Raw genomic sequence first — 11,125 nt, 5'->3', positions numbered from 1 at the left:
CGATGTTGATAATGCACATGGTTGTTGCTGGGTGATAGTTACACTAAATAAAGGACTTTTCAGTTTCTAGGGCCCTGCCAGCCAGAGGGCTGGAGGGGCACGGGAAATTGGGAGGGGGCACAGCCAGGACAGGTGACCTGAACTAGCCAAAGGGGTATTCCATACCATAGGATGTCATGCTCAGTATATAAACCTGGAGGAGTTGGCTGGGGTGGGCTGATTGCTGCTCAGGGACTGGCTGGGCACCAGTCAGTAGGTGGTGAGCAGTTGTGTTGTGCATCGCTCGCTTTCTTTCATCTTTCCCTCTGGATTTTATTCTCCCTACTTTCCCTCTTTCATTACAACGGTTAATGTCATTATTGTTCTTTCATTTTTATTCTACTTCAATTATTACATTTTTTTTCTCAACCCTCGAGTTTCACACTCCTTTCCAATTCTCCTTCCCATCCCTCTGGGTGAGGGGGAGTGAAAGAGCAGAGATGGGGCATTTGATTACCAGCCAGACCTAAACCACAACAGTTGTATAGATGGAAAATAAATAGAAATAGGCCAAAGTTTCATTGCATTTCAAAATGTATCAATAAAACTGGTCCAGCTTTCAGGGTTGTATATTCACACACAACAGATTCTGAGTTTTCCAGAATGGTTATTTTGCTATTATTTTGCAATTCACATTAGGATATTACAAGGTATTTTAAACAGGAAAGATTTCTTCCATTCAGTCAGAATTGGATAGAAGTTCACAATAATCTATAATTGCACTCTCTGCTTCATAAAAAGTATTGGACATAGATACAAACACAATGATTCCCTTGTTAGGTAATTGATCACCTGTGAACAAACACAAAAATGACACGTATAGGTTTGCTTTGCTGGATTTATACTGACAAAATTACACCACCACAACTACCATAACAACAAATGTAACACCAAAAACAACAGGATCCAAAACAACTATCACCAGTATAGGTAAGGACTTTCATAAAAAAATTTAATGACCCATACTTTTGCCTCTAGAATATAACCACCTAATCAGATGGTATGTGCTACTAATAACTGAGCTGTCAGGTGCTACCATGGTAAAAATAGCATTCCCACTTCAACTATGATGGTAACACACTGAAATATTTAAGAAATCAGCATAAAGGCATTTAGTATAAATTATTTTTCATTAATGTCAATGCAGTTTGAGACAGTTTCAAACACTTCAAACCATTTCCAGGTCTTCTTAGCTTTTCCTGAAATATCTTTACACATATACATAGTGACCCACCATCAAACACACAGTCATAGGGCTGTAAACTGATCCTCCAGGATAATGTTTTCTGAAGTTGTAGCTCCACCTACTTATTAACAGTGCCTACCACCGTTGTATGACGTTTGCAACTACAGTCATTCTGGAAAAGGATGCCTCTAAATAGAAATATCATTTCAAGATAACCACGACACCTACATAAACAAAACAGTGTATCTGGATAGGCAAACTATAGTAACAAACTACCTTTAACAAAGGGTACTGATCACAGACATAGGGGGGCAACCTCCCTTTTTGGGATCTTCTTAATTTTAGTGTCTCAAACCAGCAAAATTACTCCTGATAATGAGAAAGAGTTGCAAATGCTCATGCTGTTTGTGTACCCATAAGGAGCAGAAATCAACCTTTTCTATAATAACTGCATGTGTATCCACCATTTCTGCCTTTGAAAATCTCTCCTATTGTCATGTAGACAAGAGCTGAAGGATTTGAAAGCCACAATAACCATAAATAATCACAACAGGCATGGCAGGGAATAATGAAGGACAAGAGATAACAATAGAGGGAATATTTTTCTTTAGAGGTGATTCCTTGTCAAGTGAGTATATCATATCATTTTTTCTGTGTCCTTTTTCTTTTATGGGGTCTGGTTTTCATTTGTTTTAATTGCTAAGAGCAAAAAGAAAGGGCTGGATTATAGATTACTTGTAATAATATTGACAAAGACAAGTTTTCATAAGAACGAGAGCAAGCTAGGCATAAAAGAAAAGAGGATGTTTAAGAAGATGGAGAAGTGTGAAAAAGCACAGGGGACCAGATATACACAACAGCTAAAGAGACAAACACATCAGAAACACAGTTAAAATGACTGATAGTGCAGTAACAAGAATCTTGAACAAATTAAAAAAAAAATCCACAACACTGGAATTACACTCTTGGGAACAGAATACATCCTTCAATAAGAATTTCACATTTTCAGCAGTAAAAAGGACAAAGCAGTGATATGCCTTCCTGATCATAAACACCACAGATTTTCTGCATACAGTGCAAACTACAGGCTTAAATACTATTCCCACTGAAGTTAACAGGAAGCTGTAGCATTTAACACCTCGTTAGAGGGTAACACTGCCAATCAGGATTAGCCCTTAAAAAAAAAGAATTCCTCTAATAGAATGTGTTTAGCCGGTGTAGGTACTGCAGTTATTCTCACAAGAGGAAAAACGGCTGCTGCTGTCTCCGTTAGCCTCTGCCACATAATCCCAACCATAAAGTTAGCCAGAACAGGCAATGCCTAAAAGACTAAAAATAATAAATAAATGAATGAATAAATGAATAAATAAATAAATAAATAAAAAGAGTAAAACCTGAACTTCGGCTACCAAAAAAACTTATAAAATATTCATCAGAATTTCTGAAGCAGGAAATACAGCACATCACAGTTAACATAGTGTGGTGCAGATGAATGATATTCTGGGTTTAGATGCACACAGTAACTCATCTGATAGAAAAGTGGTACTTCCAAGGCTCCTGTACAGCACATGCATCATCTAACAATATTCCTGCTTCACACTAGTTCAAACATTATTCAGAGTCTGACAACCTTACAGGCCACTCTCTGCTGATTTTGCTCTTTCCTCATACTGTCAGGTTGCTATTCTGTATTTTCACACAGCAAGCCAATGATCCAGTGTTTTCTCTCATGTCCTGGTTAATACACAAGCAATATATTTTAAAGCATTCATGTTAGCCAATGGCACTGTAATAACAACCCATCTGGGTCCTTTGCTATAAAACATGTCATATTGTGATTTGAATAATGATCAAACTCAGTATCTCTGTGGTAAATCAGATGCTATAAATATTATTGTACAAGGTAAAGTGACATGAATGACTCTTTTTGTTGACAGTTGAAAAAGAATACTTGCCTATTAATATAAAAATTTAAATAAGCAAATAAAAGAGCCAGATGAATATTGTCGAACAATACTAGAAAAAAAATTAAATCCTCCACGTCTTTCAGTCCACAGTTATATACACCAGTTATACCGGTATCCTGTTTGCGAAATGATGAATGATAAATAACCTAAGAACAAATACACCATTAAACACAATTGTCTAAAAAAGATTACTGCCCATGGAATATGTAACACAGCAATTAGTTAACTGGATAGGCATTCAGGAGGAGCTGACTTACCTGAATAAACATCATTTGTGTGCAAAGCTTATTAAATTGCTATGTAATATTTTATTTTTCATACCAGTATCATAAGTGGCGAGATACAGGTGAGGTTTTAAATTAAAAACTTTATTTAGAGGTGCCTCAGCAAAAGTCTTTATTAAACAAGTACCTTCAGAAAGACAAGAAATCTACTATATTATGCTTCCATTATAGAGGTGTCCTGGTTTCAGCTAAGGTGTAGTTAATCTTCCTCTTAGTAGTTGGTGCAGTGCTGTTTTTTGGATTTGGTGTAAGAACAATGTTGATAGCACACCGATGGCTTTAGTTGCTGCTAAATAGTGTCTATCACTAAGTCAAGGACTTTTCAGTTTCTCAAGCCCTGCCAGCGAGAAGGCTTGAAAGGCATGGAAAATTGGGGTGGGACACAGCCAGGACAGCTGACCCGACTAGCCAAAGAGGTGTTCCATACCATGGGACATCATGCTCAGTATATATAAGCTGGGGGAAGAGGAAGGAAGAGGTGGGGGGACATCTGGACATTCAGCATCACGGCGCCTGTCATCCCAAGTAACCATTACCCATGCTGGAGCCCTGCTTTCCTAGAGATGGCTGAACATCTGCCTGCAGGTGGGAAATAGTGCATGAATTCCTTGTTTTGCTTTGCTTGCATGCACAGCTTTTGCTTTACCTATTAAACTGTCTTTATCTCAACCCAGGAGTTTTTTCACTTTTACTCTTCCGATCCTCTCACCCATCCCACTCTGGGGGGAGTAAGTGAGCAGCTGTGTGGGGCTCGGTTACCAGCCGGGGTTAAACCATGACAAGGTCAGTGGCTTGTTCCTATCTAGAAAACTGTCTAGTTCTCTATTATTTAACACATATAATACATGTCTGTTCAGAAGACCAGGGGATGCAGAATTAGAGATTTATGACATTTAAAAACTCTGCCCCAATTTTATTTACAACCTGAAAAAGGAAAGCAATATGACACAAATTAGAGAGGACACTAACAAATTAGCACAGTGCTAATCTCTATCTTTTTATCCTCAGTACAAAGTAGCTGAAAAATCCATCCCCATCAACTCAATTGTCATAATGGGATGATTTCTTTAAATGGCATAGATAATTTCTTGCTTATAGGGTTGAATATCCATTGTACCTTGAACTATTCCCTTAACTACAAGTTCTCATAAATCCTGCAGAGTGTCTGAAGAGACAACAATACTTTATATAAGAGGCTGTTCTCTGCCTGTCAAGGAATTGATCGGTTTGGAGAGGTCAGTGAGAACTAAATGATGTTTGCATTTTTAACATAATGTGGCTAACTATTAATCACCAGCATGGTTGCACCAATGAAACATTTACAGTATATTTTTTGTTTATAAAGTTTCCCATTTGTTCCCCAACAAAAAGGAATCAGCAGCATTCACTCTTCAAACAATAATGGAAGAAACAGAGAAAACTACTCAGAGAAAAGCACTGAAGACCAACAAAAAGAAATTATTAATAGGTAATAGGAAACAAAGAACCGAGACTGCAGAAATCCTAGCAGAATGTTAACATCCCAACAAACAGCCTAATGCTCCTCTCACAACTTTAATAACTCTTTGATACATAACAAAAAATATTTCTCATGGAAATAGGGTGTAAAAGAGGAGATGCATAATGTATGAGACAAAAGCAAATTATCTCCATTCCCTAAGGGAATAGCTTTTGCCTCACATGTAGGTCATGCTGGCATTCATATTTTCGGTATTCTTTATAAACCCATTCAAGCATTATAGATTATTATGTCAAACTGGTACACTGGGATTTTTTTACTGCAATTAATATCCCTTGTAAGGAGCTTTGCAGAATGAACTCAACTATCACCAAAAGCAATTAAAATCTATCAGAGATGTGAAATGGAAGGTTAGGTTAGCTAAGGGGAAAAGTGGTGCAACACACTTTTCCAGGATTTGAGAAGCAGGGCAGAAAATTAACAGAAAGTCACACCAGCAAGGCATGAACTTGGAAGAGTATGAAAACAACAGACAGAAATATAAGAATTGTTCACTCATAAGAACAAACACATATGAAGCAACCAGACACAACCCCCAAGCTTCTATTTTAGCAATACTTATCTTAGGATTATGAATAAAATGAAATGAAAGGGAAGAAAAAGAATAATCAAGATTTCAGTAGGTAGAAGTCAAACTTCTGGATGTCCGGTTTCAGACATCATGGGGAAGTGCACTTTGACACAGATGATGCACAAGTCTGCAATCATTCTTCTAATGCAAATCTGCTTGAAACTCTTCACTGGATATTATTATGCAGTCTGTTTTAGTCTAAATAATATGAACAGTTATAGAAATAATGTAATAAGCAGATATGTGATCAGTTTCAGTCACACAGCTTCATACTGGTTTACTTACATTTTAAACTAAAAAAAAAAAAAAGAAGAAGATTTTACCTGAAATGTATACAGCTATGTAATCAGCATAGATTTTAAAACTCCAATTTCAAAATAGATATGCATGACAGACAGTTTTGAAGAGACTGTTTAAATTGCAGTCCAAGTCATAAATCATTCATCTGGTCATCCCAAACAAATGCTGATTTCTCAGCCTTTTTATATCATATTGTACCACAATATTTCTTCTACTTTTTTCATTACAAAGTTACCTTCTAGAGTTACATTTTAGTGACACATATAGGTCCCACCTCAAGCTGCAAATACCCAGAACCCCTTTTCCTAGGCTTAATTTCTATCTTCAAAAGCCACTCCATTACCTGAATTTAGGCAACTGTCCCTATAAATCTAGATGGCAATTGAACTTTACCACAGAACAGGCACATTTCTTCCCCAACAAGGTGCCTCTAAGCATTTTAGTTGCTTAAGCAACTAAGAAGTTTCAAGCCAAACCGGACACACTCTGGGTTAAGTAGTGCTAGCATGGAGACAGCTCGATTGCTCTGTAGACTTTAGCAGTGTGCCTAAACCTCAAGGTAGGATGAGAATTTAGGAGAGCTGGATCTAGCACTATATGTTTATGCACCTGCAGTCTTCACTTCGGCATTCCCTAAATTTTCAGAAGTGGACTTCATGTTCTTAATATAATCCCTTTACTGCAGTTGTTTTGTAACCCACACAGAGAAAAAGCTTATTTATCTTTGCTATTTGTCTCAATGCAAATTTCTGCTCTATAGTAGGAACGAAATTGAATCTCTGATTAAAAGTGCAATACTCATCTAACCCGAAATTACCAAGTGCCATAGACAGAATCCACAAAGAAAACAAAATGGCAGTGTTTTTTTGTCTCAATTCATGAAGACACTCTTGAACAGTCACTATTCCACCCATGAAGACAGATTTCACAAGAGCATTTGGTTATCATCAATGCCCTTTCACACTCTCTCTAAATCTCCATTTAAGTACATTTAAGAAAAGTACTTTGATGACTCTTGCTTGTTTCCTTATTTCAACAGACTGCAATCTATTTCTGCCTGTAAGATTACCAGTAAGTGAGATATTTTCCACAGAAAATGATGGAATTTTTTCCATACAAAAGCCATGTACAGCTACTCTCCATAAAGTACTGGAAGTATTCTACACCGTATTTAGTAGATTGATGAATTAGCTGTAAATCTCTCACCTCTATCTCCTCTAACATTGGTATTCTGTGACATTGCATATTTTAAACTGGTAAGGCCCACACTGTCCACCCTTTCTTTACAAATCAATGGGACTTCTTGGACAAAAAAAAGTGATATTTGTTTGAGGAAGACTGTCACAGACCAGCCTTACCAGCAATCAAATTATAGCAAAGTACAAAAACATACAGCAGGCAATGTCACAAATAACAGAATTGTGAAACACCTTTCATTTTTAATTTATTCAAGTACAACACTTCCATCTAATATATTTGGTTCTGACTGTGTGAAAGTACAAACAAAAGGTAGTCCTGTAGCTGAAGAATTGAATTAAGGCAGGAAATGGTTAGTTCTGTCCTCAGCTTTATCAGTTTCTGTGTGCCAAGACCATTCTGCAGTTTCCCATGACTTCAAAGCAAATTAGGTCTGCTCAGAAGCTCTGAAAATTTAAGCATTTATTTAGGCACTTAAATAAAGCTCTAAAACAAATTACATGCCCCAAAACCTGCTCAGAGGTTGCATTTTCATAACAGTTTTGCACTGAAGTTTATTATATGTATTACATTATCTGAATTTTGATATCATATGGAAATTCTGGATGCAGAATGAATAAAGAATATGCAACAGACATCTTTGTTGCAGTGTTCTGGAATGTAAATAAAAAATAAGAACTCTCCTGTAAGTATGGATTAAATCCATATGAAGCAAACAGCAGTTCATCTCACGTCTGTGCCCCATTCAATGAACTCAGGCTGCTCTGAGCTTCCCTTTAAAAAGTTGCATTTCTGCCAGTCACTGAAAATGAGATAAAATACTGAAGAATCTTACAGCCACTTTTTAAAATTAATATGCACCATGTTATCATATGTCAGCCAACTGGATATTATTTTAATCCAAAGATAAAAGTATGAACGAATGTACAAATAGGTACAAGATTTTCTGATAAACCTTTTTCCCCTAAATCAATACTGGAATTGTCACTAAACTTTAAAATATGTATCAGATATTCAATCTCAGTTCCAAACATGAAATATCTCATAAAGCATTTTTCTGGTTTTGGCTGAGATAGAGTTAATTTTCTTCTTAATAGCTGGTACAGTGCTGTGTTTTGGATTTAGTATGAGAATAATGTTGATAACACAGTGATTTTTTAGTTGTTGCTGAGTAGGGCTTACTCTAAGTCAAGGACTTTTCAAGTTTCCTGTGCTCTGTCCATGAGTAGGTGAGTAAGAAACTGGGCTGGAGCAGAGCCAGGACAGCTGACCTGAACTAGCCAGAGGGATATTCCATACTGTAGAACGCCATGCTCAGTATATAAACTGGGGGAGCTGGCTGGGGGCCACTGATCCACTGATCGCTGCTGGGGGACTGGCTGGGCATTGGTCAGTGGGTGGTGAGCAGTTGTGTTGTCCATCACTTGTTTTTTTTTCCCCTTGGGTTGTACTCCTCCCTCTCTCTCCCTCTCCTCTTCATTACAATTACTATTGCTATTGCTGTTGTTATTATTTTTACTTTATTCCAATTATTAAACTGTTCTTATCTCAGCCCACAGGTTTTACCTTTTTCTGATTCTCCTTCCCATTCCACAGGGGAGAGGGGAAGGGAGTGAGTGGCTGCATGGTACTTAGCTGCTGGATGAGGATAAATCACAACAAGCATCCATTTATGTTTAAAATAATACAAAACCATTGCAGGATTATTTCACTAAAAGCAGTTTTTCCAATTGTTCTCCTTATGTTAAAACTAACTGTAGGACAAAAATCTGTGCTGAGTTACACATCTGAGTTCAATAGAATTCCTTTGATGCCCACTGATATTCTCGTATTTATAATAGTGCAGCTGAGACTCAAATCTGTTCCTTTGTTTACTTGTAGAAAGACAGCCATAGAAGCAAGTGATCAGAAAATGTGACTGTATTTTCCTGAAAAAGGAACTGTTGTTAGCTTTTTTGTTGTCAGTGCATCAGTGAAGGAATCTGCAGCCAGGGCTTCAGAAGACATGGTGTCAGTACAACTTAAAACCGATGAACAAACACTATAGTCAGTGCAGTTTATTTAGAGAGGGGAAAAAGATGTGATAGTACTTGTATTTCAAAATGAAGGATTCAGGCATAAAGAGTTGGCATACCTCCAGTTTGAGTGAGTATTGCAAATAAATTTTCATTTCTATGACAGTAACAGGGTTTTTATTATTCTAAACACTAACAAAGAACAATAAAAGCTTTGGCCAAAATATTTAGATAGAAGCATGTATAAGACAAAGCATATGAATAGCATAAACCTCCACCTTTAAAAATCATTGCTTCTTCTTGATACCCCAAGAAATCCAGCAAATACAAGATACATGCACCAGAGATTTATACTGACAGAGCACAGTAGCAAGCACAGTACAGGGAGCCTATATGCCAGACTAGAAGGAACTCTAGTGTAACACGTAATTTTTAGATGCACGCACGCATTCCAAAATCTGGATTAGGACATCAGGAGTCACTGAATTTATAGGGCTTCACAAAGAACAGTATAGCTTGTCTGGCAAGCCAGTCATCTCACTAGCTATTCTTCCCTCATGTTAGCACTGTAGCTTATTAATACTAGCTGGAGTATAAAGATGCCGTTAAGACAGAAGAAACAGGTGATATGGTAGAGAAAACCCGTTAGTTAAAAGCTAGACGAGGTGATAGTAAGGAGCTCAGGATAAGCTTTAATATTTTGCTATTTAAACTGTCATTAAAGTGAATCTCTAGGGTGAGACTACATTTGGACTACGGGCTGTGCAACCATGAACTACATTTTGTACAGAATGGGAACAGGATGGGCGTACAAGTGTACCCTGTCTCTGCTTAATCTGTAGGCTTCAGCTGGTTAGCAGTACAATGTGTTCTAACTTAAAAGGATCGATACTTCAGACACTTTTGAAAAGTTTACCACAAACACATAGCAAATTCAACAGTGGTTAATAGTTTTGCCTCGTTGAAGACTTATCCCATGGCACAAACAAAGGCCCAGGCTCTTGATTTTATAAAATTTATATTCTAAATCAGAATCAAAATAAAATCCAATCTTCTTAACCAAGATACTCATTCTTTCCTTGCTATCCCTTTCACCAGTAAGTGAGAAAAGCATTCATGAAAACAGAAAATCTGCATTAGAATGACTATAAAAATCTACAAATCAAATTCTGTTCTTACTGGGAACATATGCAAGACTTGTGCGAAACGGTCATATTTATGCATTATTAAACAGTACCTAGCATATACCAGTATGTTCCCAAATATCTTAGTAAGCATGGCATCAAACCCATCAGAAAAAAAAGACTAAAACACCACAGAAAATACAAATAGTAACAACTGAGTGGTTGTTGAGGACTTTCAAGTAATTACCCCGGCTTCATGGCATTCAGCACTCAAAATTCTGTTGGGTGGAACAGATGGGAGAAAAGCAGAGACATCACTTTCATTGCTTTTGAAATGAATAGGTACAAAGTTTCAGGAAGGCAGAATGTTCTAAATAGCTCAGTATATTCTCTCTTTCAGAATTTCACCACCTCATGAGAAGTATGTTTGGATTATATTGCTTGATTGATTGCTTGATTGCAGCTAATGAATGATGATGATACTTGCAAAAGTGAAAGTGTAGCCAATACTCTATTTGTGTGAGAGGTAAACAGTTACAGACAGGAAATTCAAAAGAACTTCCTCTTGCTTTGCTGAAGCGTGATAGCTTCATAATTTAGTCTTGGCAACTACTTCTTACTCTGGGACCAAAAACTGATGCTGTCCAACACCTAACTGCCTGTTGTTTAGTAATAAACACCTGTTAGTATTTACCATCAAAATGTCTTTGAATTGCAATTAAATCCAGATTCAAGCAGGAGCTGGGTGGCAAAAAAAAATCAGGTTCCCAAGATTTTACTTTCTTTTTCTTCTGGTAGAGGATATTCTAAATTATGCCTTTCAGGTCATATGACTGTATGCATGGAATGCTCAAACCTGGACGTGGACCACATTGTGGTGCATCAGAAGGTTTGAAATTTCACAGAAACAATGTTAGCTGATT

Source organism: Falco cherrug, chromosome 1, assembly GCF_023634085.1.
Source record: "Falco cherrug isolate bFalChe1 chromosome 1, bFalChe1.pri, whole genome shotgun sequence".
Classification (NCBI taxonomy): domain Eukaryota; kingdom Metazoa; phylum Chordata; class Aves; order Falconiformes; family Falconidae; genus Falco; species Falco cherrug.
This window is presented reverse-complemented; position numbering follows the sequence as displayed.